Source organism: Bombina bombina, chromosome 3 (assembly GCF_027579735.1).
Source record: "Bombina bombina isolate aBomBom1 chromosome 3, aBomBom1.pri, whole genome shotgun sequence".
NCBI lineage: Eukaryota > Metazoa > Chordata > Amphibia > Anura > Bombinatoridae > Bombina > Bombina bombina.
The window spans coordinates 1,197,800,468-1,197,825,723 of NC_069501.1; the positions used below are offsets into that span (position 1 = coordinate 1,197,800,468).

The 25,256-nt window shown below is 37.4% G+C and overlaps 1 protein-coding gene across 4 annotated transcripts in view; it reads left to right on the top strand.

The window, feature by feature from the left end:
• Positions 1–25,256, top strand: part of GRM5 (glutamate metabotropic receptor 5) — a 535,276-nt gene that overhangs the window by 155,935 nt on the left and 354,085 nt on the right. The window lies entirely within an intron of this gene.

Below are 25,256 nucleotides of genomic sequence, written 5' to 3' on the forward strand. Positions count from 1 at the left end.
CCCTAATCCTCCTCACTCCTGCCTCAATAACCCTATAATAAATAGTATTAACCCCTAATCTGCCCTCCCTAACATCACCGACACCTAACTTCAAGCATTAACCCCTAATCTGCCGACCGGAGCTCACCGCTACTCTAAGAAATTTTTGAACCCCTAAAGCTAATTCTAACCCTAACCCTAACACCCCCCTAAGTTAAATATAATTTAAATCTAACGAAATAAATTAACTCTTATTAAATAAATTATTCCTATTTAAAGCTAAATACTTACCTGTAAAATAAACCCTAATATAGCTACAATATAAATAATAATTATATTGTAGCTATTTTAGGATTAATATTTATTTTACAGGCAACTTTGTATTTATTTTAACCAGGTACAATAGCTATTAAATAGTTAATAACTATTTAATAGCTACCTAGTTAAAATAATTACAAAATTACCTGTAAAATAAATCCTAACCTAAGTTACAATTAAACCTAACACTACACTATCAATAAATTAATTAAATAAAATACCTACAATTATCTACAATTAAACCTAACACTACACTATCAATAAATTAATTAAATACAATACCTACAAATAAATACAATTAAATAAACTAACTAAAGTACAAAAAATAAAAAAGAACTAAGTTACAAACATTAGAAAAATAGTACAGCAATTTTAAACTAATTACACCTACTCTAAGCCCCCTAATAAAATAACAAAGACCCCCAAAATAAAAAAATGCCCTACCCTATTCAAAAATTAAAATAGAAAAGCTCTTTTACGTTACCAGCCCTGAAAAAGGCCCTTTGCGGGGCATGCCCCAAAAAATTCAGCTCTTTTGCCTGTAAAAAAAAAAACATACAATACCCCCCCCAACATTACAACCCACCACCCACATACCCCTAATCTAACCCAAACCCCCCATAAATAAACCTAACACTAAGCCCCTGAAGATCTCCCTACCTTGTCTTCACCACGCCGGGTTCACCGATCGATCCAGAAGAGCTCCTCCGATGTCTTGATCCAAGCCCAAGCGGGGGGCTGAAGATGTCCATGATCCGATTGAAGTCTTCATCCAAGCGGGAGCTGAAGAGGTCCATGATCGGGCTGAAGTCTTCATCCAAGCGGGAACTGAAGATGTCCATGATTGGGCTGAAGTCTTCTATCAACCGGCATCTTCAATTTTCTTTCTTCCGGATCCATGTTCATCCCGCCGACGCGGAACATCCATCTTCACTGACGACTTCCCGACGAATGACGATTCCTTTAAGGGACGTCATCCAAGATGGCGTCCATCGAATTCCGATTGGCTGATAGGATTCTATCAGCCAATCGGAATTAAGGTAAGAAAATTCTGAATCCGATTGGCTGATCCGATCAGCCAATCAGATTGAGTTCGCAATCAGGAATTAAGGTAGGAAAAATCCTATTGGCTGATGCAATCAACCAATAGGATTGAGCTTGCATTCTATTGGCTGATTGGAACAGCCAATAGAATGCAAGTTCAATCCTATTGGCTGATTGGATCAGCCAATAGGATTGAACTTCAATCCTATTGGCTGATTGCATCAGCCAATAGGATTTTTCCTACCTTAATTCCAATTGGCTGATAGAATTCTATCAGCCAATCGGAATTCAAGGGACGCCATCTTGGATGACGTCATTTAAAGGAATATTCATTCGTCGGGTAGTCGTCGGTCTGGATGGATGCTCCGCGTCGGATGTCTTCAAGATGGAGCAGCTCCTCGTCGGATGGATGAAGATAGAAGATGCTGCTTGGATGAAGACTTCTGCCCATCTGGAGGACCTCTTCTGCCCAGTTGGATGAAGACTTCGCCCAGCTTCGTTGAGGACTTAGGCCCAGTTGGCTGAAGAGTTTGAAGACGTCTCAAGGTAGGGTGATCTTCAGGGGGTTAGTGTTAGGTTTTTTAAGGGGGGATTGGGTGGGTTTTAGAGTAGGGTTGTGTGTGTGGGTGGTGGGTTTTAATTATGGGGGGTATTGTCTTTTTTTCAGGTAAAAGAGCTGATTACTTTGGGGCAATGCCCCGCAAAAGGCCCTTTTAAGGGCTATTTGTAATTTAGTATAGGGTAGGGATTTTTATTATTTTTGGGGGGCTTTTTTATTTTATTAGGGGGATTAGATTAGGTGTAATTAGTTTAAAAATATTGTAATTATTTTATTATTTTCTGTAATTTAGTGGGGGGGGGTGTACTTTAGTTATTTTTATTTAATTGTATTTCATTTTATTTAATTGTAGTTAATTTATTTAATTAATTTAATGATAGTGTAGTGTTAGGTGTAATTGTAACTTAGGTTAGATTTTATTTTACAGGTACTTTTGTCTTTATTTTAACTAGGAAGTTATTAAATAGTTAATAACTATTTAATAACTATTGTACCTAGTTAAAATAAATACAAACTTGCCTGTAAAATAGAAATAAACTCTAATACAGCTACAATGTAAGTACTAGTTATATTGTAGCTATCTTAGGGTTTATTTTATAGGTAAGTATTTAGTTTTAAATAGGAATTATTTAGTTAATTATAGTAATATTTATTTAGAGTTATTTAAATTATATTTAAGTTATTGGGTGTTAGGGTTAGGGTTAGACTTAGGTTTAGGGGTTAATATGTTTATTATAGTGGCGGCGGTGTAGGGGGGGCAGATTAGGGGTTAATAAATATAATGTAGGTGGCGGTGGGCTCTGGGAGCAGCAGTTTAGGGGTTAAACAATTTATTTAGTTGCGGCAGGGTCCGGGAGCGGCGGTTTAGGGGTTAATACATTTATTTGAGTTGCGGTGGGGTCCGGGAGCGGCAGTTTAGGGGTTAATAATTTTATTTAGTTGCGGGGGGCTCCGGGAGCGGCGGTTTAGGGAGTAAAACAGTGTAGTATAGTATGGGTGCTTAGTAACAGTATAGCAAGAACGCTGTGAAAAAGCCTAAAAGCAGCGAGATCGATGACTGTTAGTTAACAACAGTCCGCTACTCATCGCCCTGTACTTGGTGCGCGGCTTTTTGACAGTTTTCTTGATAATTTTGGCGAACGTATTCAGGTCCGCGGCGGCGATGTTAGGCGATCTTAGGTGAGCGTATTGGTGCTGTTGAATGCAAGAAAGTCGACGGCTTGATAAATAGAGTAAATAATCTACTTCAATCTGCAATGCTTAGTTATTAGCAGAATTAAGATGCATGGAAATAGGTAAATAATTATTTTACATAATCAGTGCTGGTTTGGATAGCCTGATTGGTTCCTTTAAGGGATCCATATTTATCTTCCTTTTCTTTCCTAAGATATGGTGAGTCCACGGAATCATCAATTACTAGTGGGAATATCTCTCCTGACCAGCAGGAGGCGGCAAAGAGCACCACTGCAAAAACTGTTAAATACCACCCCCCTTACCCACAATCCCCAGTCATTCTCTTTGCCCGTAGTAGTTGCAAGGAGGTGGTAAAGTTAGGTGTCTGTAAGATTCTACAATCAAGAGTTTGTTATTTTCAAAGCAGGACACAATTTTCTGAGCTAAGGGTTTAGCCGTAGTCCATTTCAGTCTCTTCAGTAGAGCATTGGTGGCTTTTAAGCATTTGGGAATTTGGGGGGTATAATCCCCTCTGTGCCACCCAATTGATTTATTGCTGCCTTTGTCAGAAAGCCTGTTTAAGTTTGCACAGTCTTTTCATTTTCACAGGTCCATAGGAAGAGGGTGCCTCTTAAACTTTGTGAGCTGCCTGCTGCAGGGCAGTTACTTTTTTAGTAAGTACTATATTATATTATATTCTTATATTTGGCTCTTAAACGGTTAATTCTGTTTTTCTGATGAGGGGTTACATTACAGGGCATTGACAAGGTTCTGGCTCATGATTTTTTTATTACTTTGTATGCGATTTTTAGTTTAATGTTTTTTTGCAACATTGTTTTCGTTGGGTAAGGTTATGAGTGTCCGGGTGTGTTGTGATGTTTTGGTGGGCGGGGCCTGCTGAGGAGGTAGTTTTGGCACATTTTTTCAAACCAGGAAGTGTTTTATTTTAGTGCAGTTCTGGGCTGTGTACAAGTGGCTGTTTCTTTGCTGCAGTGTGGTTTCAGTCCGGAGTGTTCCTATTTTTTCTCCGTTTGATCAGCAGGTTCAGGTAGGCACTTCAGCAATCTGGCTGAGGTGTAGAGGTGCCCATGTTTATTCTACTTTAATTTTATAAAGTTTAAAGGGCCATGATACCCTTTTTTTCTTTCATGATTTAGAAAGAGAATGCATTTTTAAACATCTTTCTAATTTACTTCTATTATCTAATTTGTTTTATTCTCTTGATATTCTTTGCTGAAAAGCATATCTAGATATGCTCAGTAGCTACTGATTGGTTGCTGCACATAGAAGTCTCATGTGATTGGCTCACCCATGTGCATTGCTTTTTCTTCAAATAAGGATATCTCAAAAATGAAGCAAAATAAATAATAGAAGTAAATTGTAATGTTGTTTAAATTTGTATGTTTTATCTGAATCATGAAAGAAAGAATTTGGGTTTAGTGGCCCTTTACGTTTGTTGCTATAAATGTCTGTGTTAACGTTACTTTTTTTAAAGGGATAGTAAAGTTTTTTAGGCTTTTTTTCTTTTGTATAAATGTATTATTTTAAATTTATTTTTTGTGTTTTAAATGGACTAAGTGGCCCTGCAAAATCTTATTTGTACTCTTTTGGGGGCTAATGTGGAACCTCCTATTTCTTTCTGTTCCTCATGTATTGAGGGAACATTGCATTACAAAGATAAACGTTTTGAATCTGAGACGTTTTTTTCTAGGGAAGATGCTGTTCACGTGCAGCCTTGTTCTTAGGCATCCCTACCCTTGTCTGCCCGCATGTTATACCCTGTGCTTCCTCTCATGCTCCAGCTGGAGTTTTCTTTGCAGGATATGGCTTCTCATATATCTTCTGCAGTTTCTGAAGCATTATTTGCTTTCCCTATGTTGCAGGGGAAGCGTAAGAGGAAATTTTAAAATTTGGAGACCCCTGTTTCAGGGGTTGTTTTTTTTCTAATGTCTCTTCTCAGAAGTCTGAGGAAGAGGATTCTTCTTTGTCTGAGGGTGAGATCTCTGACTCTAACAGTATATTTCCTTCTTCTGATGCTGAAGTTGTGTCATTCAGGTTCAAATTAGAGCACCTCCATTTGTTACTTTAGGAGGTTTTGGCTACTTTGGATGATTCAAATTCTATGGTTGTAATGACTTCTAAGAAATCTAGCAAGCTTATTATATATGTTGATGTTCCTTCCACAGTGGAGGTATTCCCTCTCCCTGATCGTGCTTCAGAGATTGTTGCACAGGAGTGGGAGAAACCTGGGATTCCTTTTCCCCTTCTCCAATTTAAAAAAAAAAATGTTTTCTATTGCTTAAAGAGTCTTGGTAGACAGTGCCTATGGTTGAGGGTGATATTTCTACTTTGGCTAAGAGAACTACTATTCCCATTAAGGATAGTTGTTCTTTTCAGGATCCTATGGATAAGAAGCTTGAAGCTTTTCTTAAGAGGATGTATGTTCATCAGGGTTGCAATGGCAGCCTGTGGTTTGTATTGCTACTGTCACTAGCACAGCAGCTTATTGGTTTGATGCATTGTCTGATTCTATTCGGTCAGACACTCCTCTTGAGGAGATTCAGGATAGGATTAAGGCTCTTAAATTGGCTAATTCCTTTATTTCTGATTTCTAGCTTTGCTGTTTTAGCTCGTAGAGTTTTATGGTTAAATTCCTGGTCTGTGGATGTGTCTTCTAAACTAAGCTTTTGTCTTTTCCTTACAACGGTAAGACCTTGTTTGGACCAGGACTGGCTGAGATTATTTCTGATATTACGGGAGGTAAGGGCCATTTTATTCCTCAGGATAAAAGACATATACAAAAGTGTCAATGTCATTTTCGTTTCTTTCGGAACTTCTCAGCTAAACCTTCCCCTTCCTCTTTCAAGCAGGAGCATTCTAAGTCTTCCTGGAAGTCCAATCATTCCTGGAATAAGGGGAAGCAATTTATAAAGCCTGTTACTGACTCAAAGTCAGCATAAAGGGTCTGCCCCCGATCAGGGAGCGGAACTTGTGGGGGCAGATTTTCTTTTTCACTCAGGCTTGGGTTCAGATGTTCCGGATCCCTGGGTGGTGAATATTGTATCCCAGGGTTACAAGCTCAGGACTTATCCCAGGGGCAGGTTTCTTCTCTCCAGGTTATCTGTAAACCAGATAAAGAGAAAGGCATTCTTGTGTTGTGTCCAGGATCTTTCCGATATGGGAATAATAGTTCCGGTTCCTTTTCAGGAGCAGGGTCTGGGTTTTTATTCCGTCCTATTCTAGATTTCAAGAGTGTGAACAAGTTTCTTAGAGTTCCATCTGCTTTTTTCTATCCACAAGGATTATCACAAGTTTTTAAGATTTGCGTTTCTAAACAAACATTTTCAGTTAGTGGCCTTTCCATTTGGTCTTGCTATGGCTCCCAGGATTTTTTCGAAGGTTCTGGGAGCATTTTTTGCGGTTCTTTGGTTACAGGGTGTTGCAGTGGCGCCTTATCTGGATGATTTTTCTGGTTCAGGTGCCATCTCTTCAACAAGCAAGCTAGATATTGTTGTCTTTTCTGCGCTCCCACAGTTGGAAGGAGAATTTAGGAAAAAGTTCCTTGATTCCGGCTTCAAGAGTGGTATTTTTGGGAACAATAATAGATTCCCTAGAAATTAAGTTTTTTTTCTGACAGAGGCCAGAAAATCCAAGATCTTCAATCCTTGTCTTATTCTTCAGGCCTTTCCCTGGTCATCAGTAGCTCAGTGTATGGAGGTTATTAATCTGATGGTGTTAGTTATAGATATGATTCCATTTGCTTGGTTCCATCTCAGGCCTCTGCAGTTGTGCATGCTCAGACAATGCAAAGGGGATTATGCAGATCTGTCTCCATGTATTGTTTTGATCAGGAGATAAGAAACTCTCTTCTGTGGTGTTGTCCCAGGATCTTCTCTGGGAACCTGCTTCCGCAAACCTACCTGGGTGATTGTGACCATGGATGCCAGTCTTGGGATGGGGAGCTGTCTGGGATTCATTGAAGGCTCAGGGTCTTTAGACTCAGGAGGAGTCGGTTCTTCCTATAAATATTCTAGAGCTGAGGGCAATCTTCAATGCTCTTCTGGCCTGGCCTCAGCTTCAGTCCAGTTTATCAGATTTCAGCCGGAAAACATAACGTCCGTGGCTTACATTAATAATCAGGGGGGGACTCAGAGTTCCTTGGCCATGACAGAGGTAGCTAGGATTGTTCAGTGGACAGAGTCCCACAATTTTTGTCTGTCTGCGATCCACATTCCAGGGGTGGACTATTGGGAAGCGGATTTTCTAAGCCGACAGACTTTTCATCCAGGGGAGTGGGTACTCCATCCGGAGGTATTTTCTAACTTAATTCTCAAGTGGGGGCAGCCGGAGCTGGGTATCATGGCATCTCGTCAGAATGCCAAGCTTCTAAGGTCTGGATCATGGTTTCGCGTCCCTCAGGCTGTACTGTTAGATGCTCTGGCCATTCCTTGGATCTTCAGTCTAGCTTATGTTTTTCCTCTGTTCGCTCTCCTTCCATGGGTCATTGCTCAAATTGGAGAGGAGAGGGCGTTGGTGATTCTCATTGTCCCCGCGTCGCCTCGCAGTATCTGGTATGCGGATCTGGTGGAGATGTCATCTCTTCCAACTTGGAGTCTTCCATTATGGAAGGACCTTCTACTTCAGGGGCCCTTCCTTCATCCAAATCTCATTTCTCTGAAGCTGACTGCTTGGAGATTGAACGCTTGATATTATCTAAGCGTGGTTTTTCTGAATCGGTTATTGAAGCTATGATTCAGGCTTATAAGCCTGTCTCTAGAAATATTTATTATAAGATTTGGCGTATCTATTTGTACAGGCATTGCAGAATTATTAGGCAAATGAGTATTTTGACCACATCATCCTCTTTATGCATGTTGTCTTACTCCAAGCTGTATAGGCTCGAAAGCCTACTACCAATTAAGCATATTAGGTGATGTGCATCTCTGTAATGAGAAGGGGTGTGGTCTAATGACATCAACACCCTATATCAGGTGTGCATAATTATTAGGCAACTTCCTTTCCTTTGGCAAAATGGGTCAAAAGAAGGACTTGACAGGCTCAGAAAAGTCAAAAATAGTGAGATATCTTGCAGAGGGATGCAGCACTCTTAAAATTTCAAAGCTTCTGAGGCGTGATCATCGAACAATCAAGCGTTTCATTCAAAATAGTCAACAGGGTCGCAAGAAGTGTGTGGAAAAACCAAGGCGCAAAATAACTGCCCATGAACTGAGAAAAGTCAAGCGTGCAGCTGCCAAGATGCCACTTGCCACCAGTTTGGCCATATTTCAGAGCTGCAACATCACTGGAGTGCCCAAAAGCAAAAGGTGTGCAATACTCAGAGACATGGCCAAGGTAAGAAAGGCTGAAAGACAACCACCACTGAACAAGACACAAAAGCTGAAACGTCAAGACTGGGCCAAGAAATATCTCAAGACTGATTTTTCTAAGGTTTTATGGACTGATGAAATGAGAGTGAGTCTTGATGGGCCAGATGGATGGGCCCGTGGCTGGATTGCTAAAGGGCAGAGAGCTCCAGTCCGACTCAGACACCAGCAAGGTGGAGGTGGAGTACTGGTTTGGGCTGGTATCATCAAAGATGAACTTGTGGGGCCTTTTCAGGTTGAGGATGGAGTCAAGCTCAACTCCCAGTCCTACTGCCAGTTTCTGGAAGACACCTTCTTCAAGCAGTGGTACAGGGAGAAGTCTGCATCCTTCAAGAAAAACATGATTTTCATGCAGGACAATGCTCCATCACACGCGTCCAAGTACTCCACAGCGTGGCTGGCAAGAAAGGGTATAAAAGAAGAAAATCTAATGAAATGGCCTCCTTGTTCACCTGATCTGAACCCCATTGAGAACCTGTGGTCCATCATCAAATGTGAGATTTACAAGGAGGGAAAACAGTAAACCTCTCTGAACAGTGTCTGGGAGGCTGTGATTGCTGCTGCACGCAATGTTGATGGTGAACAGATCAAAACACTGACAGAATCCATGGATGGCAGGCTTTTGAGTGTCCTTGCAAAGAAAGGTGGCTATATTGGTCACTGATTTGTTTTTGTTTTGTTTTTGAATGTCAGAAATGTATATTTGTGAATGTTGAGATGTTATATTGGTTTCACTGGTAAAAATAAATAATTGAAATGGGTATATATTTGTTTTTTGTTAAGTTGCCTAATAATTATGCACAGTAATAGTCACCTGCACACACAGATATCCCCCTAAAATAGCTAAAACTAAAAACAAACTAAAAACTACTTCCAAAAATATTCAGCTTTGATATTAATGAGTTTTTTGGGTTCATTGAGAACATGGTTGTTGTTCAATAATAAAATTAATCCTCAAAAATACAACTTGCCTAATAATTCTGCACTCCCTGTATTATTGTGATTCCATAGGTTTTTCTTGGAATAGAGTTAAAATTCCTAAGATTTTGTCTTTTCGCCAAGAGAGTTTGGAGAAGGGTTTATCTGCTAGTACCTTGAGGGGTCAAATTTCTGCTTTATCTATTTTGTTGCATAAATGTCTGGTGGATATGCCAGATGTTAAGTCTTTTGCCAGGTTCTGGTTAGAGTCAGGCCTAGGTTTAAATTTGCTACTCCTCCGTGGAGTCTCAATTTGGTTCTTAGAGTTCTTCAACATGCTCCTTTTGAACCTATTCATTCTTTGGATATTAAGTGTTTATCCTGGAAAGTTTCGGAGCTCTCAGCTTTGCAGTATGAATCTATTTTCCTTATTTTTCATTTTGATAATGTAGTTCTGCTTACTGCCTTAGTTTTTCTTCCTAAGGTGGTTTCGGATGGGAATATTAATTAAGAGATTATTGTTCCTTCCTTGTGTCCTGTTCCTTCTTCTCATAAGGAACGTTTGTTGTACAACCTAGATGTGGTACGTGCTTTAAAGTTTTATTTACAGACAACTAAGGATTTTTTTCAGTCTTCTTCCTTATTTGTTGTTTATTCTGGGAAGAGAAAGGGTCAGGAAGCTACAGCTTCTTCTCTTTCTTTTTTGTTGATGAGTATTTTTCACTTGGCTTATGAGACTGCTGGACGGCAGCCTCCTGAGAGAATCACGACTCTTTCTACAAGGCCTGTTTCTTCTTCTTGGGCTTTTTATAATGGAGCTTCTATGGAACAGATTTGCAGGGCTGCTACTTGGTCATCCTTACACACTTTTTCAATATTTTACAAATTTGATACTTTTGCTTCGACTGAGGCTTCTTTTGGGAGAAAGGTTCTTCAAGCAGAGGTGCCTTCTGTTTAGGTTACCTTTCTTGTCCCTCCCTTATCATCTGTGTCCTCTAGCTTTGGTATTGATTCCCACTAGTAATTTATGCTTACCTGATACATTTATTTATTTCCGGATATGGTGAGTCCACGGCCCACCCTTTATTTAAGACAGTTTATTTTTCTATAAACATCAGGCACCTCTGCACCTTATATTACTTCCTTTCTCCTTTCCTTTTTGTCGAATGACTGGGGATTGTGGGTAAGGGAAGTCGTATTTAACAGTTTTTGCTGTGGTGCTCTTTGCCACCTCCTGCTGGTCAGGAGAGATATTCCCACTAGTAATTGATGATTCGTGGACTCACCATATCCGTAAATAAATAAATTTATCAGGTAAGCATAAATTAGGTTTTTTATATATACAGTATATAGTTCCTGAACACATGACATCTGCCTGCATATTGAACTGGAGCACGATTATTGCAGATGGTGACACTGCATGTGTCACCGTCTGTAACGATCATCTGCTGGTGCCAGCAGGCGGTGTGGGAGGGTATAGGGGAGGCGAGTGGGATGGCCCTACACTACAGTGGTGGTGACCAGTGGGGGATGCGGGAGGGAAGAGAGTTGTTTGGGAGGGCTCAGTAGGGATCAGGGGGTTTGAGGTGTCAGGTGGGAGGGTAATCTCTACACTTAAACTAAAATTAACCTTTCAAGCTACCTGATTAACCTCTTCACTGCTGTGCATAATAGAAGTGTGGGCACAGCTGCAATCAGTGACCTTCTAATTACCAAAAAGCAATGGCAAAGCCATGTTTGTCTGCTATTTCTGAACAAAGGGGATCCGAGAGAAGCATTTACAATCATTTGTGCCATGATTGCACAAGCCGCATGTAAATAATTTTAGTCAGAAACCCAAAGTTTGTGAAAAAGTTAATGATTTTTTATATATTATCGTATTTGGCAGTGAAATTGTGGCATGAAATATACCAAAATTGGCCTAGATCAATACCGAGAGTTATCTACTTTAAAAAATATATAGTTTTGACAGGTAAATACAAAAAACAAGGCTATATTTCTGTTTAAATAGCGTGATAGCAAAAATACTTACAATTCTCCGGTATTTTGGGCAAGTTCTTCTCTGAAATTCCGGTAGTGAAGTGGTTAAATCCTGGATGGACAAGGTTTGCTTTCAAGCATTGCAGTGAGTGTGCAGCTTCAGCTACCTGCATTTAAGATTTGCACAAGCAATTTCTTGTGCAGCCACACTCCTACTATAGCACAACCAATTGCGCTAGAGCAAGTCTTGTCACTCATCCCGATTAGAGCTGCTCAAAGAGAAAGTGCCAATTCAGGCATGAAACTTGTGAGCAGCCATTGTTTGTGCTGCTATTATGTATGTTTTTAATGTATCACAATAAAGTATATTTGTATGATTGGCCGTGAAGCCAGTTTTCCCTATGGTATTTGCAACAAGGTTTCTCCCTTGTAGAAGCTGAAGTCAAGATCTGTTTTTCTCTCTAGTTATAACAATTAGTCCCTCAATGATTTAATAAATTGGGCCAATTCCAAAATTGTTCAACAGTTCTCTCTACTTTGCTGCAAAGCTTTAAACTTATGATAGAGAGGAGACAAGGTGAATAAATGAAACTTTATTTAATACCCATAAAAACAGGGATCAGGAGATAAAAAACAATATAATATATTTTGTATGCATTAAATACAATCCATTAGAGATTTTATTTAATAATGTTCATATTTTAACCACTTTGAAGCCTTGCTTTCTATTTTTGGAGGAAAGAAAGAAGAAAACAATAAGAATGTTCTGCCAGGAAGGTTAAACGCTTACACAAAATGACTAATGCTAGCAGCCAGTTATTGGTTAATGGCTGATACTGTGTGCTATGCACTTTCAGTCCCCAGGGGAAAAGCACTGTATTAATAAAACATTATCCTTAATATACAATATATAAACACATTTTCTAGTAAACATGTTGCTCATTACCGATAATGGCATCCAGGATGGTTTTCTGGTACGTGTAATTAGATAAACCAGTGATTTTTCTCTTTTGCATAAACTGTAGATGTAAATCTTTATTAAAAAAATGGCATATCCCAGTAGCAAAATATGGACTAGATTTATCAAGGAATCTCATTTGAGCCTGCAACTGATATTTATAAAGAAGAGATTGAAAACACTCATTCATAAACCACAGAAATCACAGACTTAATGGAAAGGTGGATTGACAAGCAAAAGGAAGTGTTGTATGAGTTTCCAGTCTCGTAATGATGCATACAGTCAGCTAATGCTGCTCACAAGTTATGATTCCAGGGACAGGGGCCTAACTAAAGGGGTCTAAGAGGTCTCAATTAGGACTAGGTCCACACCTCTAGGGGGACCTGCAATAAGTACTGGCATCACTTTACCTGCATCATGTCTGCCCCTCTATGTGCTCCATGGCAAACCAGACTCACAGTTTAACAAAAGTGTATGGATTAGCCTTTTCAATATGGTGGAAGTGTTTCCAAGATGGCAGCCAGAGCGTTGCTTTACAGAAAAACCTGCCAACATATTGTACATGCAGGCTGTGCATATCCTCATGCTCAGACTAACCAAGGGGGGGGGGGGGGGATGTCTCACATTGAAAGAGAATCATCTCCTTTCTTTACTATTTATCTGCCGGATCAGTTCCTGCTGATTGCAAACAACCAGAAAGGGTTCCATTGAAATGGAGGGCCCTGCAACAACCTTTGCTCTGGGCCCTTTTGAGGACTAGTTATGTCCCTGCCCAGGTGTACAGATTCACTACCTTTGAACATTGTGTGTGTCTGAAGAATGATAAATCTAGCCCTATCATTCCATTTTTTTTTTTAAATATGTCATCGGGTTAATCAAAACATTCAAATAAGTTGACAGAAAGTTAAAGGACCATTAAATATAGTAGAACTGCATAATCAATAAGTGCACAATAGAAATACAATGCAATAGCACTTACTCTGAATTTTAAATGAGCAGTAGAATTTTTTGACAAATTTAAAAATGTACTTCAATTTGCTTCCCCCCTGTATCATGTGGCAACCATCAACCAATAACAAAATGTTTACACAAATACACTGTGAACTCTTGCACATGCTAAGTAGGAGCTGGCACATCAAAAAGTGTGCATATAAAAAGTTTTCTTAAAACTTCATGGTCTATGTGAATCATGAAAGTTTAATTTTTACTTTATTATGCCTTTAAGGTCAAACATTCATTCAGTATTTTTGAGTATTATATCTAAATATTTTGCCATCCAGTTATCATTAATGCTTTAACTTAAAGGGGCAGTCCAGTCCAAAAAAAACTTTCATGATTTAAATAGGGAATGTGATTTTAAACAACTTTCCAATTTACTTTTATCCCCAATTTTGCTTTGTACTCTTGGTATTCTTAGTTGAAAGCTAATTCTAGGAGGTTCATATGCTAATTTTTTAGACCTTGAAGACTGCCTCTAATCTGAATGCATTTTGACCACTAGAGGGCATTAGTTCATGTGTTTCATATAGATAACATTGAGCTCATGCACGTGAAGTTAACCTGAAGTGAGCACTGATTGGCTAAACAGCTAGTCTGTCAAAAGAACTGAAATAAGGGGGCAGTTTGCAGAGGCTTAGAAACAAGATAATCACAGAGATAAAAAGTGCATTTATATAACTGTGTTGGTTATGCAAAACTGGGAAATGGGTAATAAAGGGATTATCTTACTTTTTAATCAACAACAATTCTGGTGTTGACTGTCCCTTTAATCTGTATTCAAGGGTCTCTCCAGCTGCACTAAGTGGGGCCCATTTATCAAAGCTTCAACTTTTAGACACTCAATGGTTTCAATATGTCTGCTGAATCTTTGCTGCAGCGATTACACATTCGACTTTAAAATTTACCAAAAATTTACTAAAAATAAGGCTTAATAGGCAATTGTCAACAAACAACCGAAGAACAGCGGTCTGTTGATAGCTTTAAAGCGTATATTTCAATTTATCATTTGTTCAACACAAAAAACTGATTTTTATTAGACAGTGTTATTATAAGTGTAACTGTACTTTGTAATGTATTTTTGAAGTGATTTGTGCAACTTTTTATTTTCGCCAAACAGTTCACCACGAGTCTAAAATTGTGGTAATGGTTCTAGCGTAAATCATGATTGTGCTGAAGTGATCGTGTTCACTTTCAACTTGTAATATGAAAGCAAACCCTCGTTATATGCCCCTTATCACTATGGTGCAAATGGTTTACTATGGTGTTCGCTAACTCAAAGCTCACGTATTGAGTCTGGTTGGACCCCTCATTTAACACACGGACATACAAGTTAAAAGTATAATAAATCCTAAATCAGTCCAACCTACCTCTAGATATGATAGCATTTGCACAATTCTGAAGAAATTACAGAGTAATCGAGTTACAGCAAATGTTGATCGCTGCAACGGAAATTAAATCTATTTGGACAATTATTTTTTAAATTGCCAGCATGATAATGATGAGTAGTCTATTTTGAGCATAATTTCAACTTTAATCATAGCAAGTTTTCAGTTGAAGCTTTGATAACTGGAGCCCAATGTCACTTACACGCATATTTGTTTATATAATAATACTCTGCACCATTTTGTTAAAATGTCTGGCAATAAGAAAAAAAAAATTCCAGCACTTTCAGTCTGTCAACATTAACACATTTTTTTGCCAATTTAAATTTCAAAAAATGCAATAGATTTATTAGTGCTGTCATCACTTTAATTAAGCTTTTGATTCAAATTATTAACATTAATCACTGCTGTATAATTTCTTTGGTGAAACCATATTGCTTTAATCACAGTATAATGTATTATATTTGTGCTCATTTATTAAATTGTTTATTGAAAAACAATAACAGTCCAGTAATTATTCAACAAACTAGCATTGCAGGTGACACTTTTTACATTTTTATGTATAGGGCTCTTTTAGAGAAATTTTCCTCAAACCTTAAAAATGCAGTAAATCTTAAAAAAACAAACACTCTTTTATTATTCAGATAGATCATGCAATTAAAAATATAGAATTTTTTACAACTTACTTCTATTATAAAAATGTGATCACTCTTTTTTTATAAGCACATTTTCTGAGATACCAGCTCTTACTGAGAATGTGCAAGAGTTCACAGTATATATATATATATATATATATATATATATATATATATATATATATATATATATATATATATATATATTGTGATTGGCTGTTGGCTGTTACATGATACAGTGACATGGGAAATTGAAGTAACTTTGAAATGTATTGAAAAAAAACACTGCTAGTTTGAAATTCAGACCAAGTGTTATTGCATTGCTTTTGTATTATGCATTAGTTGTTTGTATAATTCTACTGTATTTAACCCCTTCACTACAAAGAGCTTGCCCAAAATACAGGAGATTTTTTAAAATTGCTACTATCACTCCATTTAAATGGAGTCTTGTTTTTTATTTATTTTTTTATCTGTGAAAACTATATATATATATATATATATATATATATTAAGTAGACAACTCAAGTTATTGATCTAGTCCCATTTTGGTATATTTCATGCTATTTCATGCCACCATTTTAAATGTGATCAAATATTATAATAATATTCTATTATTCCCGGCAGTGAAGGGGTTAATTAGGTAGCTTATAAGGTTAATTTTAGCTTTAGTGTAGAGATTACCTTCCCACTTTAAACTTCCCACCACCTGATCCCTCCCAACCATCTCTCTTCCCTTCCTCACCCCCACTGGTCACCCCATCTTAGGACAGCCTGCCAATGTGAAAATTTAAGGCATTTGTTTTTTTTATTACATTTTTATATGTTTTAATATATTATGCAGTGTTGGATCCCCCCTAACCCTCCAACCTCCCTGATCCCTCCCAAACAGCTAACCAACCCCCCCCCCCCCCCCCCCCATCTAACTAGTGCTACTATCTTAGGTACTGGCAGCTGTCTGCCAGTACCTATAAAACCCTTTTTTTAAACATAATTTTTTTATTTGATTTTCTTCTGTAGTGTAGTGGTTCCTCTACCTCCCCCACCCACAATCTGCAGTGTAGGGCCTTAGCACTCCCTCCCCCTCCACTGTTGGGCCACCTCCCGGATTCCCTCCTACACCTCCCACTGGCACCAGCAGATGATCACAACACAGTAACATGATCTGGCACCCTCCTTATATAATGTGATTAAGCCTAGTATTGATATTCAGTATTTTAAATAGTATGCCTGTATATTGCATAGTGTTTTAAGTATTACATATACATTAAAATGTATTTATGTTAGCGTGTTTAATTATATTTTAGTAGTCAGTAGTATTAAATTATATTTTTACATTACATACATGCAGTTATGTAGAACTGTAATTTAATTTATACTATTTTTAATATCAAATTATAAACACAACAAGCAACATTAATTACATTTTAATTTATATGCACATATTTAAACAATATGAATTCTACATAACAATGCATCATTTTAAATATTTAATATTTATGTTTAGGGCCTTAGTTTCTACAGTTAGTTTTAGGTTATGACAGTTTAGGGCTCAATGTATAAATTATATGCATAGCCATGTACAATTCATATTGTTTAAAGCATTGTTTATATCTAAATACTTAAAGGTATTTAAAGGGACACTGAACCCAAATTTGAAAAGCAAGAATGTAAGTTTGGATGCCGGCCCATTTTTGGTGAATAACCTGGGTTGTTCTTGCTGATTGGTGGATAAATTCACCCACCAATAAACAAGTGCTGTCCATGGTTCTAAACCAAAAAAATAGCTTAGAGGCTTTCTTTTTCAATTAAAGATAGCAAGAGAACGAAGAAAATTTGATAATAGGAGTAAATTAAAAAGTTGCTTAAAATTGCATGCTCTATCTGAATCATGAAAAAAAATTGGGTTCAGTGTCCCTTTAATGATGCTTTCTATTATTTTAAACTTTTTTTTAAACTCCTATTCCTTTATTTGCAAATATTATAGATTATGCTCATACCTGGACATAGCTTAAAACGTACTTGTGTACTGGTGAGTTTTTTAGTTAATTAATGTAGCGCCCTGTCATTACATTTAAATAAGCCAGGTATTTTATTTACTGTTCTTTTATTTCTTAGTTCTATTATCTAAACCACAATATTGTTTTTTTATTCCTGAAATTAAAAATCTGAAATACAAGCTCATACACCTCAACAGTATAAAAACCATTTGAGATTTGCAACAGGGCACTCCCCATCCCTAATTTGGGTTAATTTTGTTATCCTCTATGTTATAATTCATGTAGCATATTCTGTTTAACTTATGTCTCATATGAAGACTCATAGCCTGAGTATAGATCCTTCCTGAAACATGGATACTGTGAGGCTACTCATGCAGTTTAATGCGTTAATGTATTTTGCCACCATGTTTGTTAAAGTTTATAGGATTTCAGCACTTATAATCTCTTAGTTTAATGACAAGTAGTGTGGGATATGTACATATGCTTTTTTCAACAAAGGATCCAAAAAGAACAGTCAAAAATATTTTAGTTTATCCACTGGAACTGCAAGGTTCTTTTTGTGTCCGCTCACTTAGGGTCTCTCAGCGAGACTCTCTGTGAGAGTCAGCCTGCCTACAAGCACTATACAGTATATTGTAGAGCCAATTTAATTGTGAGTTAACATACGTATTTTTATCATGTGTGTTTTTATTGTACAGAATTACACTATGTGGCTCCCCTTTTTCTGTTCTTGAATTTGTTGAAGAGAATACCTAGGTAAGTTCTGTGGCAGCAATGCACTGCAAGGCACTAGCTGGTAACTGATGGTTACACAAACAGACGTTTCATCATTGGCTCACCAGTTCCAACTGTTCCTTAGCCTACTCTTCAATGAAGATGCCAAGAGAACAAAGCAATTTTGATTGCAGAAATGACATGGATAGTTGTTTAACATTGCATTCTCCATCTGAGGGCCAGATTATGAGTGGAGCGCTAACAGTTATGTGCAAGCGATGTGGGGTATAATGCGGGGGTTTGTGCGCTTCGGGTTTTCCACTCATATTACAAGTTAAAAGTGAGCGCAATTCAAGTTAACACTCGTTGGGTTAGCTCATCCTCAGAGCTCTGGTAAACTGTTTTGTGAAACAAAAAAGTGTCAAAAAACACATAAAGTGCAAAGTACATTTGCAATCATTATAACACTATCTGATAAAAATTATATTAAAAAATATTGCCCAAAAAATAATTAAATATTGCAATAAAAGATATGAGATCTCAGGTGTTGGAAGATAAAAAAAATGCAGCCAAAGTGTTTCACAGACATACATTCATATACATGTCTAAAGAAGTGTGTCTGTATATATATATATATATATATATATATATATATATATGTGTGTGTGTGTGTGTGTGTGTAAATATGTATTAATACAGTTATAGGTGTATATATATATATATATATATATATATATATGTATGTACAGACATACAGTATATAGAGAAATAAACTCATAAATACATATGTACATTTATATATATATATATATATATATATATATATATATATATATATATATATATATATATATATATATATATATATATAAGTGAATTGGAGCCCTTTGCAATTAAGTAGATGAAAACATGTAAAAATAAAATAGTTATGCAATATTAATTTTTAATAAAGGTTTTAACTGTGTATTTGCTGTAAATATTTCCCATTCCTATGTTCTGCACATAGCATATGAATATATTGTAAGCATTTATAAATAGATATTTCTATATATATATATATCTGCATATAACTATACCTATATATAATCATGTATATATAGGTATAAATATATATTGTACCAGATGTATATAGAAATATGTATTTATAAATATATAGAACATATTCTTCTATGTGAAAAACATTGGAATGGGAAATAGTCTTTTTTTTTGTCGTGTTGACGCATTTGAGAATATAGGATTGGGCTGTGTGTGAGTTGGGTTTTTTCCCCACTTTATTTGCTCCTGTGACTTCTATGGGGGAATAGGTTATCGCGGAGCAATATTCAAAATAAGATTGGCTTTTTGCGCTCGTCCGGTTAGTGCGCAAGTGAAAACAGTTTATTTCCAACTCATAACGCGAGTGCAACCCGACGTGCGCCAAACGCTTACTTTTAGAGCAGATAATGCTAGAGCAGGAGCGTTAAATAACGCTTTATTTGTAATCTGACCCTGGATCAGGAAGAATTTATTTTGACTTAGCTGTTTCTTTCCTCTAACAATTTCATCAAACTTTGCAATACATTATCAGACACTGAGATAGTCCAACTAGTAACAGCTTAGTGAATATTACAATACCACTGAAAATCATATATATTAAAGTAAAATGAATTCTACTATATACATTACTAAGCATTAGTTAAACCTTGTCTTTAATACTGATTTCACATTTGCCTAGAATAAGCATCTAAACATCAATTTCTAGTGAATTTAGTCCAAAGGGAGCTGTCCTCTAGAGTAAATTGATATATGCTAATATTATGTACCCTGGGGATTGTGCCTGCAAAGGAGAAGATAATGTGCTCTCAAATCTATTGCTATAAAAGGTGCTTTAACTAACTTTACTTAGACGGCTTTTACATTTGTCATGTTTATAAACCACCCAGCAGAGAAATCATCTGTTTTACTGTGAGCTTTGGGAAACACAATTACGTACATAAATGCCAATACCTATATCTAACTGGATGCTGCACTTATAAATAGTACAGAGGGGTTAGAAGGACATACAATCAGTACAAAATCCCAAAGGAAGAAATCTAATGTTATTTATAAGGTGTTTTTTTTAATGAGTGACTCAATATGTCATGAGCCGGAGACTCTCACACAATTTCTATTATATTGAACAGGCAAACATTTGATCCATGTTAAATGTGTAACAATGATAACGGGTTAAAGGGCAGTTAAAGGGTCATAAAGGGGCAAAAAGAAAATGTGCTAAAGCATTTATTATTGAACATTTGTTTCCATATAACTGTGTGTTTGACAGCTGCAAAAGTGAGCTTGTGTGATATGTGACAGTGAGCTCTTGTGATATGTGACAGTGAGCTTGTGTGATATGTGACAGTGAGCTCTTGTGATATGTGACAGTGAGCTCTTGTGATATGTGACAGTGAGCTTGTGTGATATGTGACAGTGAGCTCGTGTGATATGTGACAGTGAGCTCGTGTGATATGTGACAGTGAGCTTGTGTGATATGTGACAGTGAGCTCGTGTGATATGTGACAGTGAGCTCTTGTGATATGTGACAGTGAGCTTGTGTGATATGTGACAGTGAGCTTGTGTGATATGTGACAGTGAGCTTGTGTGATATGTGACAGTGAGCTTGTGTGTTATGTGACAGTGAGCTTGTGTGATATGTGACAGTGAGCTCTTGTGATATGTGACAGTGAGCTTGTGTGATATGTGACAGTGAGCTTGTGTGATATGTGACAGTGAGCTTGTGTGATATGTGACAGTGAGCTTGTGTGTTATGTGACAGTGAGCTTGTGTGATATGTGACAGTGAGCTCTTGTGATATGTGACAGTGAGCTTGTGTGATATGTGACAGTGAGCTCTTGTGATATGTGACAGTTAGCTTGTATGATATGTGACAGTGAGCTCTTGTGATATGTGACAGTGAGCTTGTGTGATATGTGACAGTGAGCTCGTGTGATATGTGACAGTGAGCTTGTGTGATATGTGACAGTGAGCTCTTGTGATATGTGACAGTGAGCTTGTGTGATATGTGACAGTGAGCTTGTGTGATATGTGACAGTGAGCTTGTGTGATATGTGACAGTGAGCTTGTGTGTTATGTGACAGTGAGCTTGTGTGATATGTGACAGTGAGCTCTTGTGATATGTGACAGTGAGCTTGTGTGATATGTGACAGTAAGCTCGTGTGATATGTGACAGTTAGCTTGTATGATATGTGACAGTGAGCTCGTGTGATATGTGACAGTGAGCTCGTGTGATATGTGACAGTGAGCTTGTGTGATATGTGACAGTGAGCTTGTGTGATATGTGACAGTGAGCTCTTGTGATATGTGACAGTGAGCTTGTGTGATATGTGACAGTGAGCTTGTGTGATATGTGACAGTGAGCTCTTGTGATATGTGACAGTGAGCTTGTGTGATATATGACAGTGAGCTTGTGTGATATGTGACAGTGAGCTTGTGTGATATGTGACAGTGAGCTTGTGTGATATGTGACAGTGAGCTCTTGTGATATGTGACAGTGAGCTTGTGTGATATGTGACAGTAAGCTTGTGTGATATGTGACAGTGAGCTTGTGTGATATGTGACAGTGAGCTCTTGTGATATGTGACAGTGAGCTTGTGTGATATGTGACAGTGAGCTTGTGTGATATGTGACAGTGAGCTTGTATGATATGTGACAGTGAGCTTGTATGATATGTGACAGTGAGCTTGTGTGATATGTGACAGTGAGCTTGTGTGATATGTGACAGTGAGCTCTTGTGATATGTGACAGTGAGCTTGTGTGATATGTGACAGTGAGCTCTTGTTATATGTGACAGTGAGCTTGTGTGATATGTGACAGTGAACTTGTGTGATATGTGACAGTGAACTCGTGTGATATGTGACAGTGAGCTCATGTGATATGTGACAGTGAGCTTGTGTGTTATGTGACAGTGAGCTCTTGTGATATGTGACAGTGAGCTTGTGTGATATGTGACAGTGAGCTTGTGTGATATGTGACAGTGAGCTTGTGTGATATGTGACAGTGAGCTCTTGTGATATGTGACAGTGAGCTTGTGTGATATGTGACAGTGAGCTTGTGTGATATGTGACAGTGAGCTTGTGTGATATGTGACAGTGAGCTCTTGTGATATGTGACAGTGAGCTTGTGTGATATGTGACAGTGAGCTTGTGTGATATGTGACAGTGAGCTTGTGTGATATGTGACAGTGAGCTCTTGTGATATGTGACAGTGAGCTTGTGTGATATGTGACAGTGAGCTCGTGTGATATGTGACAGTGAGCTCTTGTAATATGTGACAGTGAGCTTGTGTGATATGTGACAGTGAACTTGTGTGATATGTGACAGTGAACTTGTGTGATATGTGACAGTGAGCTCATGTGATATGTGACAGTGAGCTTGTGTGATATGTGACAGTGAGCTTGTGTGATATGTGACAGTGAGCTTGTGTGATATGTGACAGTGAGCTTGTGTGATATGTGACAGTGAGCTTGTGTGATATGTGACAGTGAGCTTGTGTGTTATGTGACAGTGAGCTTGTGTGATATGTGACAGTGAGCTTGTATGATATGTGACAGTGAGTTTGTGTGATATGTGACAGTGAGCTTGTGTGATATGAGAGTCCAATAATATTTTGACTTCATTTTGAAGTTGGCAATTAGTGGAGAGCTATTATTCCATGTTATCAATGGCTAGTGAGACATATCAGTGAAGGGTTTATACTCCCATTTACCCAAGATTAACTCTCTACAACATAACCCCATATGTAATTATATGTTCAAGCATCATTGAGTAGGTGCAATCAACACATAAGCCCATAAGACCATATCTCACTCGTACCGAAGGAATTACTTCATCTATAGTCATTAGAGCTGTGAATATCATCCTTCAAGGGTATACAGTAGTGAATATTTTAATATAGCACCGCAAGAGATCACATTATATTACTATATCAGTAGCACAGCCTACTATTATCACCCCAACTCACCCCCAGGTCATAATTTTAAAAAGTTGCACCCTGTTTTTTTAGTTATACTTTAATAAAAGTTATATTTTAAAGCTCATGTCTTAGTACCTCATCCTATGTTCTGGAGACAATGTCCTTTTGAACCAAATCCACAAATGTAATTAATTCTCTTTGGACTCTGGAGTGCTATAAGTGTATACTCAAGAGGATCTCATTCCTCACCATTCTTTCAAACACAAAGTTATAGCCAGCTCCAAGGGAGGCACTGTACTGCTGGGACCGAGCTGAACACATCTGGTAAATCAGAAACAAGAGACATATGTGTGCAACCACCAATGACCAGCTAGCTCCCAGTAGTGCATCACTGCTTCTAATCTCACCTAAAGGGATATAAAACAGTCTCTTTCATTGTTGTAATAAAAAAAACCTAAGTAGTGGGTTATACTAAACAGAAATAATTGCAGCAGAGGCGAAACAAGCATTGGTGCAGCAGGTGCAGTGGCCCAAGGGCACAAGTGCTGGAGGGGGCCATACCAGCCAGTCTATATAAAGGCATGTGCAGAATGTGTACAATTTATCTATCTATCTATCTATCTATCTATCTATCTATCTATCCATCCTCAAAATCATTATACAGAGCAGCATGTATATTATTAGTATTGTTTCAGTTATATTTTGGGGGCCAAAAAAAAATACATGGTCCCTGGGCCCTCTGTTGAGTAGGTCCACTACTGAATTGCAATATGTACTATTCAACATTTTAAAAATACTTTACCTTTTATTTCTTTATTTAATGTAATGTGTGCACTGTACATTACTTCCTGTCAAAGCCCTACAAAGGGGCTGGGGTCTCAACAGGAAGGCATATTTAGCTTGATGTCATAAAACGTATAACTTGTAACATAAACTGCTAAATATAGCCACCAATCAGCAAGCACTACCCAGGGTGCTGACCCAAAAATGGGCCTTCTGCTTTTTCAAATAAATATACCAAGAGAACGAATAAAAATTGATACTAGGAGTAAATTAGAAAGTTGCTTACAATTGCATACTGTAATGGAATCATGAAAATTTGAGTTTATATCCATTTAAGTATTTTTGCAAAACTGCTGCCATATAGTGCTTCAGACATGTGCACGCTACTGAGGCTACCTACCTGTATTTCAACAAAGGATTCCAAGTGTCTGAAGTAAATTTGATAATACAAATTGGAAAGGCTTTTTATTTAAAATTGTATGCTCTATCTGAATCGTGAAAGACACATTTTGGGTTTCATGTCCCTTTTATTTTGTAATTTGCAACACATCACTAAGCTCCATGATCTTTCTTCAAGCAAAAAGGTAGCTTCCTAAAACTAGATATGCACACTTTATAATCCACAATGTATAATTTTACTTATTTTTTTCAGTTTTATTCTTATTAAAATCATCACATATTGTTCTCAAGGACATGCCAATTTAAATGGGCTTGCAGGAAGAGCAAACCTAATCAGAATACATCTCTATGTACACAAATGGCAATAGTTAGGTATTAAAATGTAAATTATGGAATGGGTGTTCAATGAGTAAAACCAGCTATTTCAGATCCAAAAAAACTATATCTCATATCTCCCAAACTGGGATGTTAAATTAAGCTGCTGCTGCTGCTTCTTGTTTACATAGCTTTTTATAAAGAATACAGCAGTATTCATATTTTCAGTATAAATAAAGGTTTTAACAGGTAAACACAAAATAAAGATAAAGGAGCTGTTTACAAACAATTTAATACACCTCAGAATGTAAAAATGCATCACTTAGAACACAATAAGGAGATAAAATTTTACAATATAATGTCCCTTTGATTATTTTTATAACATAAGCAGGGTACAGCTCAGAGTTTCTCACCTCCTAGGTGTAGTGCACGTCAGACCAAGCTGTCAACCACCAGCTATATTAAAAATATACACAACGTCCACAACACTTAATGTTCATAAAATCCACTTCCTTTATTGGAGCATAAAACAAACTATCATGTGAAGTTTCGGGTTCACAGGCCCTTAATCATGCAACATGCCTGAAACATCACATGAGTGTTTGTTTTATGCTCCAATAAAGGAAGTGGATTTTATGAACATTAAAAGTGCTGTGGACCTTGTGTATACCTTTAATTCTTTTGGTATCCTTTATTGAAAACCCTACAATTGTAGGCTCAGTAGCAACAATGCAGTACTGGGTGCTAGATGGTGATTGGTGGTTACACA